The sequence below is a fragment of the Balaenoptera borealis genome (genome assembly GCF_965194805.1).
Source record: "Balaenoptera borealis genome assembly, chromosome: 5".
In the NCBI taxonomy this organism is placed as follows: domain Eukaryota; kingdom Metazoa; phylum Chordata; class Mammalia; order Artiodactyla; family Balaenopteridae; genus Balaenoptera; species Balaenoptera borealis.
The window spans coordinates 146,801,897-146,829,541 of record NC_138862.1 but is presented as its reverse complement, the minus strand read 5'-3'; positions in this window follow the sequence as shown (position 1 = coordinate 146,829,541).

The window sequence follows — 27,645 nt, the reverse complement described above, 5'->3', positions numbered from 1 at the left end:
AACAGACTAAGACCCAAGTTAGCAGAAGGAAAGAAAAAACTAAAGGTCAAAGCATGAATAAATAAAGTTAGAAAATAGAAAAACAGTAGAAAAAATAGATGAAACTAAGATGTGTTTTTTGAAAAGATAAAACTGACAAACGCTTAGCAAGATTGAGAAATAAAAAAGAAAGAAGACTCAAATAAATAAAATAATAAATGATAGAGAAGACATCATAACAGATGCCAGAGAAGTGTTTTAAAAATATTAGAAACTATTGTGAACAATTATATACCAATAAATTGGACAACCAAGAAAGAATGGATAAATTCCTAGGAACATACAATCTACCAAGACAGAACCAAGAAGAAATTGAAAGCTTGAACAGACCAATAATAAATAAGGAGCTTGAATCAGTAACCAAACACCTCTCAGCAAAGAAAAACTCAGGGCCAGGTCTTCACAGGCAGTTCTAGCAAACATTTAAAGAAGAATTAATACCAATCCTTCTTAAACTCTTCCACAAATGAAAGAAAGAACACTTCCCAACACATTTTATGAAGCCAGCATTACCCTAACACCAAAGGCAGACAAAAAATTAGAAATACAGCTACCAGATGATCCCACTTACATACACAAAGGAATTGAAATCAGGATCTCAAAGAGGTATCTGCACCCCCTGTTCACTGCAGCATTGTTCACAATAGCCAAAACATGGAAGCAACCTAAATGTGCATTGCCTGATGAATGGTTAAAGAAAATGTGGTATATACACAAAATGGGATATTAGTCAGCCTAAGAAAAAGGAAATCCTGCCATTTGCAACAACATGGATGAACCTGGGGGATATCATGCCAAGTGAAATAAGCCAGACACAGGGGACAAATACTACATAGTACCACTTATATGAGGAATCTAAGATGGCCAAACCCTTAGACAAGAGTAGAAGGGTGGTTGCCCGGGGCTAGGGAGGGGGGAAACAGGGAGGTGATGGTCAAAGGGTACAAAGTGTCAGGTACCCGAGATAAGTAAGTTCTAGAGATCCTCACGGCAGGATGCCTGAGGTTCATAAAATCATGTTATATACTTAGAGCTTGGTTAAGAGGGTAGATCTCCCATTAAGTGTTCTTATCACCATAATAAATAGAGAGGGTGGAGGAAACTTGGACATGATGTATGTATTTATGCCATAGAATGGGGATGGCTTCACAGATGTATACTTATCTCCAAAGTCTTCGGGTTGTATACATTAAATACGTACAGCTTTTTCTATATCAATTGTACATCAATACGGTGGTTTAAAAAAGTGAATAGAACCTGATTTGGTCTAGAGAGCTGAAGGTCACATGCACAAAGCTACTGGGACACATTTATAATTCACATTAAGTGAGCAAAGCTGGCAGAGAATAATACAAACTCTGTCATTTTGACTATAGAAAAAAAAAAGAAAACATGCAAAAATATTACAGTGACTACCTCCAGATGGTGGGATTACAGATGTTTTTTACTTGTTTTTCCTAAGTTTTCTGTATTTCTTCTGCGCAGGAAAAACAGCGAGGTGATTTCAGAATCTGACTTTGTATCGGTCACAATGATTAGTTACAGATGACAGAATCCACTCTTTGTGTTTTGAGCAGAGGGGGGCTTATTCCTGGGTGTTAAGACTGAGATGCCAGGACTACCAGGGAACCAAGAGTGGAGGCCCCATAGCCAGGGACAACACAGCCTAGACAATCACCTGACTCCACCTGAGACTGTTGCCATGGAAACCCCGCTGTTTGTGATGCTCAGGCCCAGACACTGGGCGGCTGCTGTGGAAGAACCAGACCCCTCTGTTCCCTGCCAGCCAAGGGCCCCATCCCTCCACCACCCTATGTTGCTCACTTCCACCTTTTAGATCTCACGCAGGCATCTGTCCAGAGAGAGCTGAGGCCACCTGCAGAACCCTAGCTGCACGTGTGTCTAGGAAATGTAGATTTCAGGTTTCCCAGAGGCAAAAGGCATGGAAGGAGAGGGTGGCACATAGATTGGATGACTCAGTCTGCAGGATCCACCACAGAAACGAGGCAAGGGTGAAAAGACGATCACATGTACCCTTGACCTTCTGAAGTCCCCATGGCGGCTCAGTTATCCAAGGTCTTATGATAAGGACAGCAGGAGGCTCTCTCTCAGTCCAGGGAGTGCTAGCTGCCAGCGTCCCTTGCCCTGGCCTCCTCTCCTTTCCAAATGCCATCACCTCTCTGCCTGGGGACTCCTCCTGCTGCTGGAGACCACTTGGCCTCCTTGGGGCAGGCTGCAGTGTGAGGCTTAGCGTCCCCGGGGGCAGACTCCGCCAGGACCCAGCCACCTCTCTGCACTGGCACCCAGGCTCCCTGGTGGGCCGATTCCTGTTGGCCACAGTGGGGGGATCCTGCAGTGGGGGGGATCCTCTAGTGGGGGCTCCACAGTGGCGGGCAGCTAGATAACAGCCGTAATTAGTCACCTTCTCTTCCACTTCTCACTTCCCTACAACCTTGCCTTGACCTCCAAGTAAAGTCCTTGTGCCAGAATCCTTACCTTCAGGTGTGTCTGGGACAGCCCAAGCTAAGGCATCTCTGGCCAGAACACATGCACATGTAAAGACTCATCCTGGCTCTGGAAGACCTGCTGGGAACAGTGCCCTGGCAGTAGGTTAACAGGTGTGAGGCTGCTTGTGTGACCTTGCACCCATTCACACCAGTTTGGAAAGTCATCTTGTTCCTGGTTCTCATCCTCCTGGGCAGGAAACCAGAGGGCTCTGGGACGCTCCCACTGCCTGCTGCCCTGTCCACACTGATGCCACCACGTGCACAGACGGGCGTCACCACCAGAGTTCTGCCCAACCCCTGTCTGCACCACGCATTGCTCCTTCTGCCCTAGGACCAGGAAGGCTGTCCTCTGTCCTTGGTTTAAATGTGACCCTGCTGTTAGCATGAGAGGTTTGGCCACTCCATCGTGGGTGCAGGCAGCAAACGTTTCCCTGGAGCCTGCTCGGTGCCAGGCCCTGCATCACCCACCCCAGAAGTCACCCTTCCCTCCATGCCCTGCAGAGCTGCCCACAAGCACTGCCCAGTGGCAGGGAGCTCACAGCCTCAGTTACACCTTCAGGCATGTGGCTCTGGGCCGGGTGTCTGCCTTGTCTCCTTCCACATTCTTGGGGCTAATTGTTCCTGTCGTCCCCCCGATCCACAGATGGGGCTCCTGGAGGTTGAGTGACATTCTGAGGTCGCTTGGTAGGCAGTAAGGGGCGGGGCTGGGCAGGGACCAGGAAGGTCTGCTCAGGGTCCCTTCCTGTTCCCCGGTGCGTCCCGGCCTCTCAGACACAGGACGTCCCAGGACACGGGGCTCCTGGCATTGCTGTCTCACTGCCCCTCAGCCATTTAGCCAGGAACCTCTGCCAGTCTTAGCACTGGAGACACGGTGGGGCACCTAACACACCCCTAGTCCTCGTGGAGCAAGACAGAGCAGTAAATAGACGTAGACAAGGTCGCTTCCAGGGCCCTGAGGGGTGGGGAGGCTGGAGGAGGGGCCGTGCATCCCCCGTCCTGAGAACAGCTGTGGAGAGCCTCCAGCTGACAGGGGGCTGGGCTGGCCTTGTCGCTGCCCCGGGGCAGGCAGAGAGCAGAGGGTCTGCGGGCCATCCCGATCTTCGTCACCTACCAGCGTCGGGGCGCTGAGGTCCTGCTGGGGGACGCTGATGCCCGCCTGGAATTGCCGGGCAGGGAGTCCAGGATCCTTCTGGAGAAGGGGTCTACACTCAGGCAACTGGGAACTACCTGCTGACCTCTCATTTGCTACCAGTGAGATCGAAGGGCAGTGCTGCCAGGGGAGCCCAGGTTCCTCCACCTGTGACAGCGGACCTGGGTGTTTGAGGAGCAACTGGGGGCTCTGTTCCCCTTTTAAAAAGAACAGTTCACCACTTTGCTGAACAATTGTTCATTTTTTCCATTAAAACTTGTTGATGTGCACAGGAGACATACAAAACGTATCTATACACGTGTGTGTGTGTTGCATACAGTTGCAAGCTCCGCTATGTGGACACGGGTATTCACCCCGAGTCGGTAAATGGGCATTTCCAGTGCGTCCCTCCTGAAAACAACCCTCTCCCCGAGGTGACGGTGCCCTGACATTTGTGACAATCCTGTCCCTGCTCGGCCTCAGAGTCTGACCCCCAGGCGGGCACCTCTCCGCCGAGGCACTGGGTTTTTCTGTGCTACTTCCTTCAGATGGATTGTGACACATGCCCTCTTTGGGGGCTCGGGGTGGCCAGGCTCGAGCGTTCCAGTGGCTGCTCAGTGTCACTCGTGTGGACAGGCCACATGCATCCATTCTGCTGATGAGACACACGAGGCCTGTTCTAGCCCGGGGCCCGGGACACACTGCTGGGCCGCGTCCTGTGTTTCACTGGCACTTACACCCAGGAGCAGAACGTCTGGGTCAAAGGGTGCTTTACCTTCCCCGCCAAGGCCAGCATCTTTTCTAAAAATGGGGCACGTGTACGTTCCAGGCCCTGTGCAGAACCCGGAGGAGGGGAGGCACCCATCAAACCATTATTCAAAGAAATCAAAGCTGCAGCTGCGGGCTGACCTGTGCGGGGGGCGGCGGGGGGCCGGCGGCTGCTTTGAGAGGGGTGAACGGGGAGGGGCCTGGCCGATGCCCCCGGCCTCCGACCCCCTCCCCGAATTAGGACAGTGACCGTGGCCAGGGGGTGTGAGCTGTGGGAAGCATCCAGGCAGGAGGGAGGGTGTGTGCGGAGGCTTCGAGGCTGGAGGGCGTATAATGAATGTGCAGCGGCTGCCATGACACAGGCCACTGCCCGGGTGGCTTGAACAACAGAAGTGTGTCTTCCCACAGCTCTGGAGGCCGGAAGTCCCAGATCACAGTCCGGCGGGTGGGTGTTCCGTGTGGATTCTCCTCCTCACGGGGTCCTCACGTGGGGCGGGAGCCCTGGAGCCCCTTCCTCTTATGTCAGGACCACGGCCCTACTGGATTAGGCCCCATCCTTAGGACCACGTTCAACCTTTGTGTCACCTCACAGGCCCCATCTCCAAACAGCGCCACACCGGGGGGCTGGGACCCCAGCATATGAATCAGGGGTACAGGCACAGTCCATCTGTAACAGGAGTGAAAGTAGTTGGAGGGCCTGAAACACGCATGGGGAGAGGGGGTGGCAGCATTTCAGGACCTGCTGCTGTGAAACCAACCACTCCTAAATGCAGGGGTTTAAAATAATCATCATGGGGCTTCCCTGGTGACACAGTGGTTAAGAATCCACCTGCCAATGCAGGGGACACGGGTTCGAGCCCTGGGCCAGGAAGATCCCACATGCCGCGGAGCAAGTAAGCCCGTGCGCCACAACTACTGAGCCTGTGCTCTAGAGCTCACAAGCCACAACTACTGAGCCCACGCACCACAACTACCGAAGCCCTCATGCCTACAGCCCGTGCTCCACAAGAGAAGCCAACGTAATGAGAAGCCCACGTACCGCAACGAAGAGTAGCTCCCGCTCGCCGCAACTAGAGAAAGCCCACGCACACCAACAAAGACCCAACACAGCCAAAAATAAATAAAATTAATTAAATTAATTTCTTTTAAAAAACTTTAAAAATCTTTTTAAAAATAAAACAATCACCCTTTATTCCCGTGGGACTTCGCGCTTTGGGCAGGGCCTGGGGGTCAGCTCCTCTCTGGTGCATGTGACCTCAGCTGAGGCCTTGCTCACAGTGGCCACCATCCAGGGTTCAGCTTGGTGGGTGGCCTGGCCTCGTCCTCCTCTGTGTGGCTACCAGGCTTCTTCACAGCCTGGGGGCTGGTATCCAAGAGCGAGGGAGCAAAAGCGACCCACCCCTTTGCAGGTGGGGCGTGACCCTGGGAGGAATGTCATTTCTTCCACTGTTGAAGTCACAGCATCCAGGTACAGCTGCTGGCCACTCACATCACAGACCTCGTCTTTTTAAATAAAACTTGTATGAATTCCAGGTGTACAACATGACATTTTGGTATCTATGCACATAGTGGAATGATTACTACAGGCGAGCTAATGTGTCCATCCGCCCAGATAACTATCACTTTTGGGTGTGGTCTGAGCACCTCAAGTCTACTCTCCTGGCGAGTTTCCCCCACACGATGCAGTGTCATTAACTGCCCTCATCCTGCTGTGCATTGCATCTCTAGACTCACTCAGCCTGCAGAGATGTAAATTTTACCCTTTGACCAACCTCTCCCCATTTCCCCCACCCCCACCCCAGGGATACACGGACCTCGTCTTCTCTCAGCCACGCGCTGCAGGAAACACAGCACATCTCCTGGGCTATTTATCTTCTTGACCTTGAAGTGCACATTGGCCAGCTCTTTCCCAAAGCCAGCACAGCCCCAGATGGTTAAAAGACACGGGGCTGGAGCACACAAAAACTGTGAAGTCAGAGCCAGCTGTCCCAAATGCCACTGCCTGTCTGGTTCCTGTGTGGCCAGTGCACACGGGCTCCATGACTGGAGTTGCAGTTGAGTGTGTGTGTGTTGACCATGAGTGAGGTCCATGGCTTTGATCAGATTCTCTGAGGGGTCTCTCACCCAGAAAAGGGTGCATGATCATGACAATGGGTCTGATGTGAACCTGTCTCTGTGTCGTGGCTGTGGGCCAGGTATTAAGGCAATGCTGGCCGCAGAGAAGGAGTTAGGAAGTGCTCTTTCTCCTGAATTTTTTAGATGAGTTTGAGAAGGATTGGTGTTAGTTCTTCTCTAAATGTCTGGTAGGATTCACCAGTGAAGCCATCAATTGAGAGCTTTTTCTGTAGAGGGGCTTTTGGTTACTGATCCAATCACCTTACTAGTTATGAGTCTATTCAGATTCTCTATTTCTTTGTGGCTCAGTCTTGGGAGTATTTGTAGTTCTAGGAATTTGTCCATTTTATCTAGTTGTCCAATTTGTTAGAGAACAATTTATAGTACTCTCTATAATCCTTTTTTTTTGCCCCATATTCATTTCTGATCTTAATTTGTCTTCCCTTTTTTCTTAGTCAGTCTAGCTAACAGCTTGTCAACTTTGTTAATTTTTCCAAAGAACGAACTTTGGGTTTTGTTGATTTTCTCAGTTTTTCTATTCTCTGTTGTGTCTCTGCTCTAAGCTTTACTACTAACTTCCTTCTGCTAGCTTTGGGTTTAGTTTGTTCCTCTTTTTCTAGTTCCCTAAGTTGCATGAGGATAGGTTATTGGTTTGAGATTTTTGTATGTGTTTATAGCTATAAATTTCCCCTTAGCACTGCTTTGTTGTTTCTCATAAGTTTGTGTTTGATTTTCCTTCATCTCTAATTATTATCTAATTCCCTTTGTGCTTTCTTCTTTGACAAATAGTTCTTTAAGGTGTGTTTAATTTCCACAAATTTGTGAACATTCCACTTTTCCTTCTGTTGCTGATTTCTAACTTTATCCCATTGTGGTTGGAGAAGATACTTTGCATGATATTTATCTTGTAAAATCTACTGAGACTTAATTGTGTCCTAACAAATGGTCTGTCCTGGAGAAGGTCCCACGTGCCCTTGAGAAGAACCTGTGTTCTGTTGGTGTGTGTGTCTCTTAATTGGTTGACTGTGTGATTCAAATTCCCTGCCTCCTCACTCATCTTGTCTGGTTGTTTATCCATCATTGAGAGTGGGCTTTTTAAGGCTCCAATTATGTAGAACTATTTCTCCCCTCAGTTCTGTCCACTTTTGTTTCATGTGTTTTGATGGTGTCATTAGGTGTGTAAATGTTTATGATTTTATCTTCTAGCTGTAATGAACCTCCTATTAACGTATAATGTCCTTCTTTGTCTCTTGTAACCTTTTCTTATTTAAAGTCTATTTTGTCTGATATTAGTACAGCCATCCCTGCTCTCTTTTGATTACTATTTGCATGGACTATCTCTTTCTACCCTTTCATGTTCAACTTTTCTCCATCTTTGGATCTAAAGTGAGTCTCTTATAGATAGCAAATAGTTGCATATGTTTTTATCCATTCCGCCAGTCTTTTGACTGGAGAGTTTAATCTGTTTACATTTAAAGTAATTACTGATAATAAAGGAGTTACCTCGGTCATTTTTTTTTTTTTGGAGTATCATTGCTTTACAATGTTGTGTTAGTTTCTGCTGTACAACGAAGTGGATCAGATATATGTATACCTATATTCCCTCCCTCTTGGACCTCCCTCTCACCCCCCATCCTCCCCATCTAGGTCATCACTGAGCACCGAGCTCAGCTCCCTGTACTATACAGCATATACACTGAGAAAACCATAATTCAAAATGACACATGTACCCTAATGTTCATTGCAGCACTATTTACAATAGCCAGGACATGGAAACAGCTTAAATGTCCAACAACAGATGAATGGATAAAGAAGATGTAGTACATATATACAGTATTACTCAGCCATAAAGAGGAAGGAACTTGGGTCATATGTAGAGATGTGGATGGACCTAGCGTCTGTCATACAGAGTGAAGTAAGTCAGAAAGAGAAAAACAAATATCATATATTAATGCATATATGTGGAATCTAGAAAAACGGCACAGATGAGCCTATTTCCAGGGCAGGAATAGAGATGCAGATGTAGAGATTGGACATGTGGACTCGTGAGGGAAGGGGAGGGTGGGACAAATTGGGAGATTAGGATTGACACATATACATCTGTCATTTTGCTCTTTATTTTCTATATGCCTTATGATTTTTTGTCCCTCATTTCCTTCCTGACCATCTTCTTTTGCATTTAGTTGATTTTTTGTAGTGAAACGTTTTGATTCCCTTCTCATTTCTTTTTGTGGATATTCTATAGCTATTTTCTTTGTGGTTACCATGAGATGACAAATAACATCCTAAAGTTATAACACTCTAATGCCAATTTAAACCAGTTTAATTTCAATAGCATATAAAACCTCTGCTCATATACAGCCCTGATTCCACCCCTTTTCAATTACTGATGTTGAAATATTGCATCTTTATGCATTGTGTGTCCAAAACCAGACTAATCATTGTTTTTTTTAAATTACATATTAGTCTCTTAAGTCAAACAGAAACCAAAAAGTGGAGCTACAAACCAAAGTTACAACAGTATTAGCTTTTCTAATCACCCGTCTATCTACTTTTACCAGAAATCTTTATTTCTTCATAATGCTTTGAGTTACTGTACAAGTCCATCAGCCCAACCTGAAGGACTGCCCGCTGCAGGCAGGTCTGGTGGTTAAGAACTCTCTCAGCTCTCGATTAACTGGGAATGTCTTAATTTCTCCCTCATTTTCGAAGGACAGTTTTGCTAAATACAGGATTCTTGGTTGACAGCTTCTTTCTTTTAACACTTCAAATACATCGACCCATGCCATGCTCCTGATGAGAAATCTGCTCAGGATCTTCCTGGCAAATCTTCTGTCAGCTTCATAGACGTTCATAATGTACCTTATCATGTCTTATGTAACAGAATATTTTCCTACAGTATTGTGAAGTCAGTTAAGTTGTAACATTATTTTGAGACCAGAGTTTAAGGAAAATTTCAAATGTAGACATTATGAGGTCTTCAAAATTATTTCAGATTTTCAAACTAGAAATGAGAAGGCCAGTGAAGCATCCTACAGATTTTAATTTCTAACAAAGTAAATACCAATTTCTAATAACATACATAAAGAAAAATCTCATTGAGATCCTTTTTCCTAAGTGTAAAGGGGTCTTGAACCCCAAAAGTGCGAAAACCACTGTGGTTTACCCTCAGCTGTGATTGGTCTGTTTCTTGCTCTGACCTCACAGGGCACCACTGTGATGAACTTCACAAAAGAAAAAAAAAAAAAAAAAACCTATGTAAGTCTCCAGCTGGCCCCTGGTTTTTGGTCCTTGGAGCCCAGGAAGCTGCTTTTGGTGACCTGATGGACTTGGACCCACAGTTATGTTGATTTTTCCTTGTTTTTGTGATTTTGTTGATTTTTTTCCTTTTCTCTCCACTCTTTTTTATTTTTCTCATTTTTCTTGTTTCTTCACCTTTTTCTCATTTTTCTTTATTTTTGTCTTATTTTTTCTTTTATTTAAAAATTTTTTCTTCTCAATTTTTTTCTATTTTCCCAATTTTTTCTTTCTGCTTTCTTTTTTTCCTTTGTTCTTTTTCTCATTTTAGCTTAAATTTTTTTTTTTACTTAGTATTGCTAGTATTGGTACAGTTAGCGTAAATAGTATCATTGGCATAGTTAGCATAATTGGTATGGTTAATAATTTATTAGTATAGTTAGTATTCATTAGCACTGTTTGTTAGTATAGTTAGCATTGCAAGTTAGTGTTGTCAGTGTAGTTAGCAGGTCACCATGATGCAGGGCCTAACAGCCATCTCTGCTAACGAGGATGCTCGTATTGACAATTACGAGATCCTCCACACCGCTGGTGAAGATAGGTTCACCAAGGTGAATTTAGCCCAGCACATTCTGACCAGGACAGAGGTGGCCGTCAAGGTCATTAAGAAACGGCAGCAGAGCTCCTCCAGCCTCCCAGAACTTTCCAGGAAATGCACGGTATGAAGGGTCTGAATCACCCAATACTGTAAAGCTATCGGAGGTGACTGACACGGAGGACCATTGTTCCTGGTGATGGAGTACCTCAGTTGGGGGGGGGGACATGTCCAGCCATTTGGAGGACCACAGCTGCACGACAGAGGTGGAGGCCCGAGGCCCGTTCCAGCAGCTGGTCTCCGCTCTGCAGCCCTGCCACCAGAGGGGCGTCATGCACGGGGCCTGAAGCCAGAGAAAATCCTCTGTGATGCTGAGATGAACGTCAAAATTATGGTCTTTGGCCTCAGCAGTGAGACGAGAGTGGCAAACTTGACACCTTGTGTGGCAGCCCCTCTTACGCTGCCCCAGAACTCTTCCTGGGGCAGAGCTGTGACGGCCCTGTGGTGGACGTGTGGAGTCTGGGAATAGTCCTCTACTCCATGGCGACTGGGTCCCTGCCCTTTGAGGGATGGGACTTCTGGGAGCTGTGGCAGAGGATCCTACGAGGCCAATATCCCATCCCACTGTATCTCTCCTCAGAGATAAAAAACCTCTTTAAAAAAAATGATGACCCTTGGCCCCAGGGACAGAGGCACCTTACCTGACCTCAGGAGGCATCCATGGGTGAACATGGGCCAGGAGGAGCCACTCGAGCCATACTGTGAGCTGTCCTGTGACAAGGACCCTGGGGGTGACAGTGCTGATGACTCTGGGCTTGAGGTGGGACCAGATCCAGGACCCAGGAACAGGCAAGAAGCATGACAGTGTGAGCTCCGAGCAACCCGGGGTGGGGAGCTGCACCATCACTGTGAGGCCCTCCCCTTCTGCTGACCTCACAGCCATGACACTGAGCCTTCCCCAAGCCCTGAGGTGTCCACCCTGATACCCACGTGGCTCTACCAGGCAGTGAGCGAGCAGCTGCAGGAGGACCGGGAGGACCAGGAGTCAGGACAGAAGACCAGTGAGCACACCAGTCCCCCACCCAGCCTGGAGGCGAGGACCACCACCCCCAGCCCAGGCCCCAGCGTGGCCCTGGGGCCTCCCCTCCACCAGCAGCACCAGCAGCAGGACGGGAGCCCCAGAGGGAGGCAGCTGCCCCCCCGGGTGTGTCCAACACCAGAAGCTCCTCCCACGCTGGGAAGCCCGAGAGTGTGTCCCCGGCCACTCCCTCTGGCCACAGCCAGAAACAGCAGGGGGTGGCTGGGAGAATCCGGAACTTTATTGTCAAACATTTCTGCTGCAGGCCGCCCAGCAAGAAGTGTCACAGCAAGGTGAGCCCATGTAAACTCCATGGATGACCGCGGCAGGAAGGTCAGGCTGCGCTCCCTGGGAACTAGTCCAGTGGAATGTGAGTGTGTTCTCTTAATGGCATTCAAATCAGGAGGGTGTCTGGCACCTCCATGGCCTTCAGAAGCATCGCATCCCAAAACCTCTCCAGCTCAGAGGATGGCCTGGAGCGGCCTGGGTGACCAGAAGAGAGGCCACCCTAGTTGCAGGTCCGCCCCTTGGCCCCGACCTGGGTGAAACTTCAGAGGCTGGACTGTCATTCCTGGGCACTCCTCCCCTCCCCCGCTCTCCCGTCTTCCATGTTGGTGGGGGAGGGGGATCGTTCTCGTCAACTCCTTGGTTCTTCCAATTCTTGTTAATAAACTTGATGCTTCAGAGAGATGTATAACACTCTATTTTTGTTTGTGTTTGTTTTTTGTTTCTTTTCATAAATTTATTTATTTTTGACTGTGTTGGGTGTTCGTTGCTGCGTGCAGGCTTTCTCTAGTTGCGGCGAGCGGGGGCTACTCTTCGTTGCGGTGCGCGGGCTTCTCATTGCGGCGGCTTCTCTTGTTGCGGAGCACGGGCTCTAGGCACGCGGGCTTCGGTAGATGTGGCTCGAAGGCTCTAGAGCACAGGCTCAGTAGTTGTGGCGCACGGGCTTAGTTGCTCTGCGGCATGTGGGATCTTCCCAGACCAGGGCTCGAACCCGTGTCCCCTGCATTGGCAGGTGGATTCTTAACCACTGTGCCACCAGGGAAGTCCCACACTCTGATTTGCATCCTCCCTGCACAGAATTGGGACTGTGCACTTTCCAGTTAGAGAAGCGTGTAGTCATGTAGTAACTGGAGTTAATCAGAACAACTAAATGGAAAAAAGACCTAAGACAATTAGCACGATGACTCCCAACAGCAACAATTGCTGCATTGCAGGGCAGAAGTGCAGGAAATGTGTATTACCTTCCTGTGCTAACATTAGAGAATATTTTCAGAAGGGCCGAGGGGAACTTTTGGTCCCGCGGCCTGTGTTATTTTGACCGAGACGCCCATAATAGGATAACCAGGCCCCGTGAACCAGCCTGTGTGCAGTGTGGTCAGGTCCCTGCGCAGCTGAGTAGAGCCCTGGCTATCATGCAGCGCTCTCCCCTTCCCCCGTTGGTGGTGGGGGGGGTCCTGATGCGTGGGTTTGACCACAGGGACTGGGGAGTAGGTGTCCGGGCAGGAGGAAGCTGGAGTGTCAGGCACACACGGGACAGACGTCGGGAGCGAGGCTGGGGGGTGGGGGGCTGGACGGGGCCCCCTTGCTTCCAGGACCATCCTCACTGTCGCATTGTGCTCTGCGTCTCCAAACTGAAACATCCGCCGGCACAGAGCTGGAAAGCAGTCGGCTCCGATGACGGAACACGTGCTGGCGAGACTCGGGCCTCGGTTGGCCGGACCACGGCTGCCTCTGGTCACCCTCATTAGTCCAAGCCCAGTCCCACAGGGACGGCTGTGGGTTTTGTTCTACAGAGCAGGGGACCCATGAGCAGGGATTGACATGGTGGCCTACCTCCGGACAAGACACCTCTGCCTACTGGTGCCCAGTGGGCTCTGGGGAGGAGAGAGCCTCAGCGTCGGTGATGGAGCCCTGCCAGCAATTTGCCAGTAAAACTCATGAAAAGCACCCACCAGCCCATGATTTTCAGCTGATTCCCGAGTTATGAATTGCTTAATGCCATTTGTCTAATGGCCAGTCTCTCATAAAACCTGACCTCAGGGGAGAGGGGTCGGCAGGTGGGAGGGAGCACTAGAAGGGGCGGGGCCGAGGGGTCCGGGTGTCTCCCCATAGCCTTGTCCGCTTCCCAGAGCACCGAACACTGACTTTCAGCTGGTCACGCGGCCGCCCGGGACGACAGAGGTCCCACCTCCTCTGCAGCGAGGCCGATTGTGTGACCAAGCTCTCCCTCCAGGACGGGAAGGGAAGGGATCTGCGCAACCTCTAGAACACGTCCCAGGAGAGAGAAGCAAGCCCTTTCTGCTTCTCCCTCTGTCCTGCCGCTGGGAACGTGAGCTCTGAGGTTGGAGCTCGTCCTGCCCGTGGGGACGAGGCAACTCCTCTGGGACGACAGGGCAGCAGGGACAGGGGCTTCCTGGACCAGCCCTGGACTGTCAGCCTCCAGACCCAGCATGAGAGATGCCAACTTCCGCTTGCCGCTCTGCCGTGGGCCCTGTGGTACAGCCAATGGGCCTCATCCTAAGCAGGACAGCGGTCCCAGAGGGGACATTTCTTGTGGTTCCCTTGGGTCCGGCTGCTCCCAGGACCGCAGCTGTCTGAGGTTTCCAGCCCTCCCTTCCGTGGGTGGCAGCCGAGCTTAGCTCCAGCCCGCTGTCCTCTCCGGGCGCTTCTCTGGAAATCTAATGCGGGAAGACAGATACTCCCGACTGAACGAGTCAGGAGCTGGTAACTTCCAGGGGCATCACCCCCACTCTCTCCCAGAGACGCAGCTTGTTTTGAAATATGTTCCACTGACTCTTTCCCTGCTGATATCTGCAGATTCTAATCGTATAACTCAGGGAACAGGCCATCTCATGTGTGGTGTAACTTGATTCTTGCTGGAAAGATGAGTATGGAACCGACAACTTCCCTGCTAAGCTGATAAGTGTAAAAGCTTAATTTGAAAACCCAACCAAATTCCACTCACAGTGTGAAGGCAGAGACTGGGACTTGGTCAAGCCTGAGCCTGAGCCCTCAGTTTGGGGAGATGGATAGTTAGGACCTCGCAGGTGCCTGGTCCTGCCCACCTGATTTTTATACACCCTACACCCGGATGGAGCCTGCGATTTTTATGGGGAAAGGAGTTCTAATGTACATTCAAATATTACGCTTGTTGACGATATTGTAAAAAGGTGTACAGTTCACTTGATCTTCATTTGTTTACGTGTCTGCAAAGTGTCTCCCAGGCTGGTTTAAAATAGAAAATTTAGTAGAAAGTTTGAGGTTCGGTAAGGCCAGCAGATCAGGAGACAACTGCCATTGGAGAGTTTCCACCCACAGTCCTGGAGGAGGGGGAGGGCGCACCGTGCAGGGCCTCCCCACTCGGGGAGCACCGGGAGGGCAGGAGGCGGAGGAGCCTGGAGCTGTGGATGGACGGGTGCGATGCTCCAGCAACCGCAGAAGGTCTTCCAGGTCCCGACGGAGAGGGGCAAGGGACTAAATAGCACCGCGAGTATGGGATCAGAAGGACCAAGGCAACTGATGGTTGCAAGGCACTTTATTTAGAATCTACTGAAACTTATGTAGGCAGAAGAGGAACCCATTATCAGACAATGGACCCATAGAATTGCTTATCGTCTCAGTTCAGTCACCGCCATGGACGTCAGCAAGGTTGCAACAACCATTCCTGAACAATAACTTCCCTTAACCAGGCACACACACAGCCCCCAGCCATAAGGAACAACCAGGACTCTCAGTTCCCTGAGGTCTCCTGGCCTGAGATAGCTTTGCTAATCTCTTTTACATCCCTCAGGCCTGGAACAAAGAGTGCATTCCAAGTCAAGGGGGCAAAGCCCTTGAGTGACTTTGCTTTTTGCGAGAGACATACTGTCTCCACCAGGAGTTACCTCCGGCTAAGACTGCATGCCTCCCACAGACGGGAGCCTTCCTCGCGTCTCTGCGGAGGGAACGGCAGGCGGGGTGAGCAGGCTGTGGACCGGCCGGGCTGAGCAACTTCATGGGCTCTGGGGTGGGGGGGGGGCCCGGGCAGCGTGGACCCTGACCCTGGGGGAGCAGGGCAGGTGGACAGAGGCTTGGAGCATGCGTCCAACAGAGGAGGTACTTGGTTTGTATTTGAAAAGTGGGCGCTCGGGGACTTCCCTGGCGGTCCAGTGGTTAGGACTTGGCGCTCTCACTGCCAGGGGCCCGGGTTTGATCCCTGGTCGGGGAACTAAGATCCCACAAGCCAGGCAACATGGCCAAAAAAAAAAAAAAGTGGGCCCTGCAAGGACTCCTCCTGGGCGGGAGGGGGCTGATGAGGGGGGCAGGAGGCCAAGTCCAGGTGACTCAGAACGGGGGGTGTCCCGCATATGCCTGCAGGGCAGTGGGTCCTAGAAGGACTCCTCCTGGGCGGGGGGAGGGGGCTGACAAGGGGGGCAGGAGGCTGAGAACAGGGGGTGTCTTGCAAAAGCAGAGCACCGAGTTTACAGAAGGTTGAAGCAGGGTCCGTACAAGGCTCAGCTCAGATGTCACCTCCTCGGGGGAGCCTTCCCTGCCTGCACAGTCTACAGGGACCGGCTCCCCAGCCCTCACCCCCTTCACTCCTGCCCAGCATTCAGGGCCCGGCCCCCTGCTCTGCACCCAGCCATGGCTCCCCGCACCCAGAGGAAAGGTCCTCACAGGGGCCACAGGCCCTGCACGACCTGGTCTCCCATCGCTCTCCCACCGCTGTCCCCCCGGCCCTCTCCTCCCCACCTGCACTCCTGACTTCCCCGAGCCCTGCGTGTCCTCACAGCACGCGTCCTTCTAACAGCTGTGTGCTCACTGCGTGCCTCGGTCAGTGCCGGGCACCCAGGAGGCTCAGCAAGCAGTGAACCAACGACTCTTACCGTCACTGCCCGGAAGGTTCGTGTCCATGGCCTCCGCGTCCACACACCCAGTGCACCTTCACTGAGGCCCTACTGTGTGCTGGGCGGGCTCCAGACACCGGGCGCAGTGGGGAGTGAAGCAAGTGGGTCTCCATTCTCATGCAGCAGACAACCTGGGGCGGGGGGAGCGGCGGGGAGACAGAGGAAAATAAGTAAAATATACACAAAGTCAGGCGGTGAGATGTTCCATGGAGAAAAATCAAGTCAGGCAGGACGCTGGAGAAAACTCCTGGAGGTGTTTAGGGAGCGAGCGATGCAGAGGGAGAGAGTTTCCAGCTGAGACGAAGGCCAGTGCAAAGGCCCTGAGCCACAGTGGGCTGCAGGTCCAGAGGCGTAGTTATCCGTGTGGATTCTTTTTTTTTTTTTAATTTTATTTAAATTTTATTTTTATTTTGGCTGCGTTGGGTCTTCGTTGCTGTGTGCGGGCTTTCTCTGGTTGCGGCAAGCGGGGGCTACTCTTCGTTGCAGTGCGCGGGCTTCTCAATGCGGTGGCTTCTCTTGTTGCAGAGCACGGGCTCGAGGCGTGCGGGCTTCAGTAGTTGTGGCACGTGGGCTCAGTAGCTGTGGCTCACGGGCTCTAGAGCGCAGGCTTAGTAGTTGTGGCGCACGGGCTTAGTTGCTCTGCGGCATGTGGGATCTTCCCGGACCAGGGCTCGAACCCGTGTCCCCTGCATTGGCAGGTGGATTCTTAACCACTGCGCCACCAGGGAAGCCCTCCGTGTGGATTATTAGTTTTCTCTCCAGTCGGTATGTTGCCTTTATTTACAACCCTCGGTTTCACCTTCTTAGCTAATTAACCTGAGTCTGAGTCACCAATCTGTTGAGTTTAGCAAATTCTATCCCAGTGACTTAAAGTGGAAACGGGTGAATCTGGGTCATGTCAGCGCGTGTTTACTGAGTGGCCTCCCTGGGCCCAGCCGTGTTCAGCACCAGGTGGCTGTGAAGTGAACACGATGGTCTCTGCCCCGAGGACACAGTTGGTGAACATCCAGATGCCCTCAGGCCCTGTCCGCTGCCCCCCCCACCCCGCCCCCTCATCTGCGTCTCAAGCTCCCACCCTGACCTCGGTTGCACCTTCCTCTCCCGCCTCCCGTCCTCCTGGACATCTCTGACCGTGCTCATTTAGACCACTAACCGCCTGGATGTTTTTTCCAATTTTAATTTTTTTTAAACTCGGAAGCCATGTCACAACGGCGCCCCTCAGTAGTGAGAAACTTAGTCACCACTTCAGTAGTAGGATCCACGTGTCATGTCTGAGCTGAGACTGTACGAGATGGGAACGCAGGATGTGGGACGGCTCAGGGGCTGGGCCTCGGGCACAGGAAGGGGAGACAGAGAGAGAGGAGGAGGTCACGGCAGGAGGGGGGGAGACCAGGGGCTCCCAGGGTCCCTCCTGTCACTTCCTGCTGCTCCTGCCTCAACACGGGGGCCTGTTTCCCTCTCTGCATCACACCTGCAGGCCCTCACATGGCTGGGCCTCCATCAGGAACCCTCTCCTCCACTCACCAGCAGCAATGCCCTCGCCCTTCAAGACCCTGCTTTTCTGGGGGCTTGTCCCTGACCCTGCCTGCCCGGTGCACCTGTCCCACCATGACTCACTCACCTGCTCTACTCAGCTCTCCTGGTTGTCACGGCCTGAGGATGACCTGTTTCCCCGGACATGGTCTGCTCCTCGGGATCAGCTGAGAGGCAGCAGACCTCGGTTATAAGCTCTAAGTCTGCGTGACCCTGGGCGAGTCCCTATCCCCTTGGAGGCTCCACCTCTCACTGCAGAGGGTCCGGCAGTGGCCACCCCACAGTGTCGCTGAGTGTGCGGAGCTGCCGGAGGAGGAGCTGGGCCGGGGCCTCTGGCTGTGGCCTCAGGGCTGACCCTGGGACCGGCCTGCATGGCCAGGGTTTGCGGAAAGCCTGGGTCAGCCATGAAGGAGGGCGTGGGAGAAGGGTGGGGGTCAGGGGGCAGCTGTGGAGCCAGAAGACAGGGCATCCAGGGCCCCTGGCCCTGGTCCACGCCCACCGCCACGCCTTCCCAGCTGCCTTCGGAGGGCATGCGATGTACCCCTGCTCTGAGGGCTGCACTCTCAGCCCATTTATCCCGCCCGCCCGGCGGTCAGGGCAGCCTCCGCAAGGCTGTGGCCCTCTTGCCCCTTGTGAAGCAGGGAAGCTCCACGGGGCTAGAGGGAGGACTGCAAACTCAGATGTCTGCAGGGACCAGGCAAGGAGAGGCCGGCGGAGGGCCTGGGCCTGGGGGAAGCTTAGGGGGTGGAGGGGACGGTGGTGAGCTGGGGACACAAGCTCCATCCAGAGGGGGCTCCCAGTCAGCTCCAGAAGAGCTTTGCCCGGAGGGAACGTCACCCAGGAGGCCGGAACTTCTCATCTCATAGCAAAACTAACAAAGCTAGAAACCTGGGTTTTTGTCTGAAATCTTCCAGCTTTAAAACACTAGAATTAATTCAAAAAAATCTACATTTGCCCCTGGGCCCTCGTTCAAGGCTGTTGGTTTCAGACTAATGGTGGGCTGGGCAGCTGCCTTGAGGCAGGGTTCAGACCGGATGTCCTGTGACTGCACAGCCCCAAGTCCCCGCCCAGTGCCTCCTCGTGGATGTTCAGGGGACAGCTTCACCCCAGGAACCAGCCCCCCGGTCAGGGTGTGGAGGAGACAGGGCTCTTCAGGGCTGCCCTTTCCTTCAGTGGACCCTGGGCAGCTGGAGCTTTGAGACCTCCCGTGTCCCCATCACACACACACACACACACACACGCACACACACACACGGCACTGATCCAGCCCTCTACCCGCCAGGCTAGGCTTGCCCTGACCACTGAAGAGCAGGAGTTGACCTCCCCGAGAGAAGCATCCCTGTGCGGGAGAGCGAGTGTGCCTTCCCGGCAGCCTTAAACCTGTACTGAGCACCTGCTGTGTACTTGGTCCTAGGTTGGAAGCTTGGGGAATGGGGGAGCCTGGGGGACCACAAGGGACCAAATAAACCAGCTGAGAAGGCAATGATGTCCAGGGCTTCAAGGAGGAGGGAAGATACATCTGATGGGGGAGGGGGGTCGGTGACTGTGGTGGCCACGGAGCATCACCACCATGTGAGCTGCGGGGGACAGGGGACAGGTGTGCTTGGTGGAACAGCATGCACAACGGCTCAGAAGGTGTAGGGAGTGCAGAGATGTGACCCTGTCCCTGCAGCAGTCCTCCTTCCCCCTTTGTAATGAGGGGGCTGCTGATGAGAGCAGCTCTCGGTGCGCTCTCCTGGGACCCTGTTATTAGTTCTCTATTACAGATGAGGACACAGGCACAGAGAGGGCAGGGCCCGCCTAAAGTCACACAGCAGGATTTAGGGAGCCTCCCTGGGGTACCCATTACTAGTCCTTTAATACAGATGAGGACACAGCACAGAGAGGGAAGTGAATGCCCAAGGTCACACAGCAGGTCTTAATGAGTCTTCCTGTTACTAGTTCTCTGTTACATATGAGGACACTAAGCCAGAGAGAGGGAAGCGGCCACCCAAGGTCACAGAGCAGGATCGTAGTGAGCCCTCCTGTGACCCTATTACAACGTCTTTATTATACATGAGGTCTCTGAGGCACAGAGAGGGTAGTGGCTGCCCAAGGTCACACAGCAGGGTCTTAGCGAGTTTTCCTGGTGCCCTGTCATTAGTCCTCTGTTACAGCCAAGGACGCTGAGGCACAGAGAGGGAGCAGGGAACCTGCTATCACCCGGGCCCCATGGCCAGTGTCTCTTACGACCGGTTCTATGCTGCCAGCAGGGCTGCAGGCCTGCAATGGATGTCGAAGGCAGTTCATGGCAGCATTATTTACAATAACCAAGATGTAGATGTAACCGAGCAGGACCCTATGGGACCTTCCCAGGACAGACCCCACCCCTATATCCTCTGCTGCAGCTCCTCTCTGAGTAGCCAGATAACAGTATCTCATGCATGTTTCCTGAGTTTTTCAGATGCTAAAACTCCCCTCCAAATGGAAGAAATTAACTGTTGGATGATCATGAGCTCCCAGACCTACAGGCGCCTAAGGATGGATAATGTTAACCCCTGTGACACCGCACCATCAATCAATCAGAGAATTATGCACAAGCTGATCACACACCCTGAGACCCCCTTCCCTCACCTGGCCTTTAAAAATGCTTTGCTGAAACCCTTCGGGGAGTTCAGAGTTTTGGGGGCATGAGCCACCCGTCTCCTTGCTGGCCTTGCAATAAATCTTTCTCTGCTCCAAACTCTGGTGGTTCAGTTTATTTGGCCTCACTGTACATCGGGCATGCGGACTTGTGTTCAGTAACATGGAAACAACCTACGTGTCTATCAACAGATGAATGGGTAAAGAAAATGTGACGTATATGTTTTTTTTTAAATTAATTAATTAATTTATTTATGGCTGTGTTGGGTCTTCGTTTCTGTGCGAGGGCTTTCTCTAGTTGCGGCAAGCGGGGACCACTCTTCATCGCGGTGCGCGGGCCTCTCACTATCGCGGCCTCTCTTGTTGCGGGGCACAGACTCCAGACGCGCAGGCTCAGTAGTTGTGGCTCACGGGCCCAGTTGCTCCGTGGCATGTGGGATCTTCCCAGACCAGGGCTCGAGCCCGTGTCCCCTGCATTAGCAGGCAGATTCTCAACCACTGCGCTACCAGGGAAGCCCAAGACCTCCCATTCTTAGACAAAGAACCTGTTCTTAACTTCCAAATCTGCAGGCGTTCACAATTTGTAATCATGTGCTTTATTGGCTTGCGCGGTGACTGTCTCGCCTCACCCGTTACACTGTAAATTCCCTGAGCGCAGGGAGCAAGTCTGTTTAAAAAAAAAAAAATCAGCAGTAAGACAGACAGGTCAGGCTTCAAGCGATGCCTTCCACACTTGCTCACAAGCTCTTAGAATATTGGAGGGAGTTGCCGCTTTGCGGAGTTGATCCATTTTGGAGACCGGCAGGCTGGGGGGTACAAGGAAGCCGAGCTGCACTCCCCTGGCTTCCATCCGCAGCTGGGCTTGGCTCGGGAGGTTGCGCTCCATCCAACATCGCCTGAAGCCGGTAAAGCTATTGATGGGGACAAGCTGGCATACCCTGGCCTTCCTCCCCGGGCTCCTCAGATTCAACAGCCCCACAGAGTCCCAACAAGGGACATCGTAAATCGTGAAAGGAACCACTCAACTCTTCAACTGCTATTTGAATTTTTGTTGTCATTTTTAATCTTGTGTGTGCATCCGCCTTAAATGAAGTCCCAGGAGCTTTCCTGGGACTGAGGAAGAAAATGCCTAGAAAATGTTTTCCAGGCTAATAAGCTTCTAGAAGACAAGATGAGACGAATGCACGGAAGAGCTCTAGCGGTCTTTAATGTAGCATCGCGGGCAAGGAAAGGCAGACTTCCCAATCTTTTCTTTTCCTGCCTCTCTAATCTCTGAGGTAGGAAGGGTTTACTGTTGAGGTAGATACTCATAAATTAATTCCCAGGAAGCAAGTAATGCAGTCACTTTGCCCTGAAACTCTGGTGACAGTCGTCTCTATACTATGATAAGAAAAGCTAGTTATGTTGTCAAGGGTAAAAATTTTCCCCTTCCCCAGGGAGTACACTGAGGTCACGTTTGCACAGCTGAAGCTCCAACACAGGTGAAAGGAATCCAGTCTCCCGCCAGCATTTATCTGCTCCTCTGCGGAAAAGGAAGCTGAGGCAAAGCGCCTCAGAAACGCTACTTTGTGTTGCAAAAAAAAAAAAAAAAAAAAAAAAAAAAAATTGGCAAGTAGCCATTTCCTGTGAATGTAAATTACCTGAGCGCAGTTCTCTGGAAGAAGGATCTGCTGGAAGGAGATGTGAGTTTCAAACTTGCTTTAGATTCATTTCTTATCAGAACAAGTGCCCTTAATTTCTGTGTGGAAGTGCAAAGGTTTCGTAATGGAGCAGGCAAGCCATTGCCCCTAAACCAAAACATTTATTTTCTCTTTTTCACTCTTTTTTGGCCTTTTCCCATATTGTGATAGTTAACCAAATTATCTCATATATTCTAACACAAAATGCTGACCCTTATAATTCGATGTAAAAGCATCTTAAAAAATGTATATATATAGTGAAGATTTTAGGGAGCAGTGTGACAAATCAACATTAAGATCATCTTCTGGACTGGACAAACCAATCTTTATTAGGGAAAATATGTGTATGCATGCTATTTGTGGAGTCTTGGCTTAATGAAACTTCATGTGTTTGGCCTAATTTTTGTAGGCAGCTCTTATTTTAGTAGTTAGGCGGAGAAAAGATTACCAAAACTGGAGTGCTCTCTGGAATATAGTTTCCTCTCTTCTGTCTGTTGACTGAAAAAAAAACACAGTGTAAGAGCGGTGAGTTTCAGTTTTTTTCAGAGAACTTACTAAGGACTGTGGCCCAGGAGGAGCCCATCAGATACTCTGAAGAGCTTCTCTGAAGAGGTGGGGGAGAGGCCAGTTTATATATGAATTTTTTTGGCGAGGAAGTACATGTAGTCAAGCACTGGTAAAACATTGGCTTGACTAATCACAAATATCTCAAGTTAATGATTTTAGTGCTTTTCTATGTATGGGAAGATGCTGGAATCTGGGACCATTGAAATTCTTCCTTGGACATGCATCTTCACTATCTAGGGGCCCATATATCCAAAGGCACAGGGTGCTTCCTGCTATTTCATCCTCATTTCCCCTCAGGGCACACTTTGTGCAGTAGATTGCAAATTAACCCTTGTAAAAGGGGCTGATGAGCAATACTCTTTGTTCTGTTTGTTTCCATGTCCATATTTATACCGGAATCTCTTCCCAGGGTCCTTCATGTTCTGTGAATTCTTTACTGTCATGAAGGCAAGAAATCCTTAATAAACTAAATGGTTGAAAAAAGATGGCAAATTTTTTTTCCCACAGTGTGGTGAGTAAGAAATGTTATGCTTACATGTGAAAACACAAAAAGTTTTAATACCTACATGTCATTTTAAATCCATCCAAATACATAATACTGTTTTGAACAACTCAGTAACACAGTTTGGATCAGCCTTTGCAGATTCTAAGCGTTGCTCCAGAAGCTCCAAGAAATCAAAGGTAAGGTCTTGTTGTCCAGAGAGAGCAGCCATTCACTATACGAGGCTGCCGTACAAGTGAGTGCGGCCGGTCTGAACTGAGATGTGGCCACTAGTGTAAAATTGATGCTGGGCCTTTTTTTTTTTTTAAGTCAGCAAAACGAATAAACAAAGTTTATTAGGGTTGGTGATTAACAGCAGAAGAGTTTGAAAAAACTTGACTGCACCTGTGCTGCAGAAGCACCTCTGTTCTGAGAGATGGTCTTGAGCAAAACCTAAAAGGGCAGAGGATCCATGAATCTTCACGCAGAGGCCAACACAATGTTACTAACAAGGTGTCTGTGTAAATCTCCACAAACGTTTTAACTCACAAACTTGATTCTGTGGAAACTGCCAGTGTCTTTTTTGCCTTCAAAGTGTCTTTTCTTACCTGGTGTCACTCAGGGAAGTACTTTCCCATATAGGAAACAGAAAATGCCCCCCCTTGGGGGTCACAGCATGAGGTCTTCTTGCTGCTGGCAGTCCTGGGGTCCAGGTTGGATCTTTCTTTAGAGTCTAGAACTTTGAACTTTCCATCAGATAAAGAATGTAGTCAAGCATTAATTTGTCAGACATCGACATACTTAGTGACAATTTCCAGATTATGGAATAAGTATAATACACATAAAGGCAGTATGTTACCTCCTTTGGTTCACAGATGAACAGGTCTTGGAAAGTTACTTTTGGAATGCCACTGCAGATTCTCATGATGAATTTACCCAATGGGCTATCCTGTATATTGTTTGGCCCAGAAAGAAAATTCAATGTCTCCTAGACACACACAGTTTGTACCGGAGAGTTAGGCTGGATTTCGTGAGAACAGAGATGGCAACAGAGGTTAAGTGGTTACTTACTGCAATAGATCATTTGTAGTCCAGGTGGGAGCTTCTACAACGGAATCTAAGATATTAAAGGAAATGCATTCAAGGACACATGGAACATTCTCCAGGATCGTGCATATGCTGGGCCCTAAAACTCATAAAAAGGATAGAAATACAAAAAGTATGCTCTCCAACCACTATGCAGTTAAATTAGGAAATACATTTTGCAAAGCCAAATATCTGGACACACTCCCTAGAGGCCTTTCACGTTGGGAATTCTTAGACATGTTTAATATTGATGAGTTTGACCTCCTGGGATTTAAATATATGCACCCTTTTTGAATATAAATGCTCTTTGTTTTATTTGGTAAAAGCATAGACATTCAGAGTTCAGCATTTTATTTTATTTATTATTTTTAAAAATTTGTGTGGAGCCCTATATCTAGGGCACAGGACAAAAACTCTGGAATTAACTGAGCCCCCATGGCAACTGTTGCCATGGGCTCTCCTGACCTAAACGGGACACCCCTCCCCCACTCCATATTAAGTAAAACATTCACCATGTAGCAACCTTGTAGCATCCTGACCAATCACCTAATGCCAACCTGCCAGCAGGTTCTTTGTCTTGAAGCTATAAAAGTTGGCTACTAGCCCACAAAGGGGGTCGGTTCTCCCAGGTCTATCGGGAAGTCCGCTTGATGTATTTGCAGCGACCCTCCCGCGCGCAGACCAGAATAGTTTGGTAATGTGGCCTTTCCACCACCATTTTCTTTCTCTTTCTTCCTTTCCTTCTTTCCCTCCCCCTTTCTTTTCCTTTCTTCCTTCCTTGTCTATTTTTGGCTGCATCGGGTCTTAGTTGAGGCACGCAGGATCTTCTTTGTGGCCCACGGCATCTCTCTAGTTGTGGAGTTTGGGCTTCTCTTCTCTCTAGTTGTGGCACGTAGGCTCCAGAGCATGTGGACTCTGTAGTTTGTTGCACACGGGCTCCAGTTGAGGCTCACGGAGCTCAGTAGCTGTGGAACGCGGGTTTAGTTGCCCGGAGGCATGTGGGATCTTAGTTCCCTGACCAGGGATCCAACCGCATCCCCTGCATTGCAAGGCGGATTTTTTACCACTGGACCCCCAGGGAAGTCCCTGAAATTAACATTTTAATCAAGTCTAATCTCTTAGTATTTCCTGATTTCCCCCCCTCGCCATTTTGTCAAAGAAAGTTTGAAAAATGAAATTTTGAAATGACCACTAATGTTCTCTCATGGAGATGCAAAGTCTGCATGAACATAAAAGCAGCATTATGTGTAGCAACCTTTCCTAAACCATAGGTCAAGCACGTTAACAGTGTTTAAGATGATCAATTATTGAAGAAAAGACCAATCCATTCAACCAATATTTTTTAAATAGCCATGCTTCCGCAGGCAGGCGGGAGGGGGTAGTGTATGTGGCCTTGATATTTTCACACCTCTTAACTGGAATTTGGCTTCCCTTTTTCCCCTTTAAAGTTTTTCTGTTTTGCTCGGCATTCATATTCCAGCTGCCAAGCTCTCTGGCGGGGACCAGGCATTGGATTCCCGGGATGGAGATTAAGGTCCGCAGACCTAGGCCCGAGGGCGCCGAGGGGCCAGCGGGCCGAGGGGGCGGGGCCAGCGGGCCGAGGGGGCGGGGCCGAGAGGCCGGTAGGGGGCGGGGCCTTGGACGTCCTGCGCGGCCATTGTCGGCGCTGCGTGAGCGCGTTGGGTCCGCGCAGGCGGGCGCAGCCGCGGTGAGTTGTGCGAAGCGGTGCAGGTGCGTGGCCGGCTTCCCTCCTCCCCGGCTCGCCCGCGCCCCACTCCCCTCCCCGGGAGCACAGCGCGGCCCGGCCGAGGGGCCGGCATCGTCTGAGCGCCCGGGGCGGCGGCGGTGGCGGCAGCGTGGGGACCCAGGACGCGAAGCCGAAGAGGAGCGTGGCGATGCCCCGCACGAAGCCCCCGCGAGGCCGAGGCGCAAAGAAGGCAGGCGGGGGCGGGAAGAACCGGGCCTGCACGGGGAGGGGCTGGCGGGGAGGAGCCAGGCAGGAAGAAGAGCCGGTCGGACCCCAGGGCCTCGGTCTTTTCCAGCCTGCGCATCCGGAAGATCCTGTCCAAGGGCAGAGGTGCCGGCGGCTCCCGTGACGCTCTGCCGGACCCTCAGGCCCTGCAGGCCGGCGAGCTGGACAGCGCCCACTCCCTGGTCACCAGAACCCCGGACCTCAGCCTCTCGGCCGTCGAGATGGGCCCGTCTGATACCGAGTGTGCCGACCCTTCCGAGGTGACGCTTCTTCCGGCGTCCCGGCTGGGCCTGTTTGGGGGGCCCGGCGGTGGCCGCGGAGTCCGAGAGCGCGGCGGGGCGCAGCGTGGACACAGACCTCCACAGCTTTCACTTGGCCGCGGGGCAGGAGGACCTGCTCTCGGACGTCCAGCAGGCGATCCGCGTCCAGGAGCTGCAGCAGCTGCGCCCTCCCCCTCCCCACGCCGGGGCCCTGCTGGGCCTGGACCGACCCCCGCCCGCCGGGCCCCAGACCCGCCCGCTGCCGCCGCTTGGTTGAAGTGGGCTCTAGTCAGACCGTCCTGGATTTGAGCCCTGGATTTTCCACTTTACTGGGCAAACTAAGGTAAATGGCTTAATTTCTCAAAGTTTGTTTCTTCTGTAAAATGAGGGGTCACCGTAGTTCCTGAGTGAGAAGAAAGCATGAATACAAGTAAAACATTTTGCACAGTATGGGGTGTACAGTAAGTGTTCGATGTGTGCAGTATTATAGTATTTGGGGTCCCAGTGGAGCCATGCTCAGTAGGGGAGCAAAAGGGGAGGGTTGACTGAGTCTCCTTGTAGCTCGGGAGATAGTATTGGAGGCAGGACCTGAGAGTCCACGAGGAGTTGACTGCAGGGACCGGCTGTAAAAGGAGTGTGTGTGCTCGGCATGCAGATGCAGGTGACCATGGAGTACAGGTGGTTCTGGGTTGTAAACTCGGAGACTGATGGGTGGCAAGGAGGCCAGACGCGTAAACAAGGACATTTGTGTCATCCTGGTGGTGCTTTTAAATAATGTTGTGTAGTTATACCATGAACAGATTGGCATTTATTAAAAAAAAATATTCTGGTGGCAGAACGGAGAATGGATTGAAGAAATTTAAAATTAGTGTCTGGGTGGTCGGTAAAAGTGCCTAAACTGAAACAGGGGCAGTGGGGAAGGAAAGAGACAGGTATGGGGAATATTCAGGATATACAGCTGTCAGGACTCGACGTTTGATTGGATGATTTCCTTGGTTTCTGAGTCACATCTTTGGGTGGATGGTGATTCTCTACGAAGCGTCAGAATGTGAAAGCGAGAACAGGTTTCAGGCAAGATGGTCATT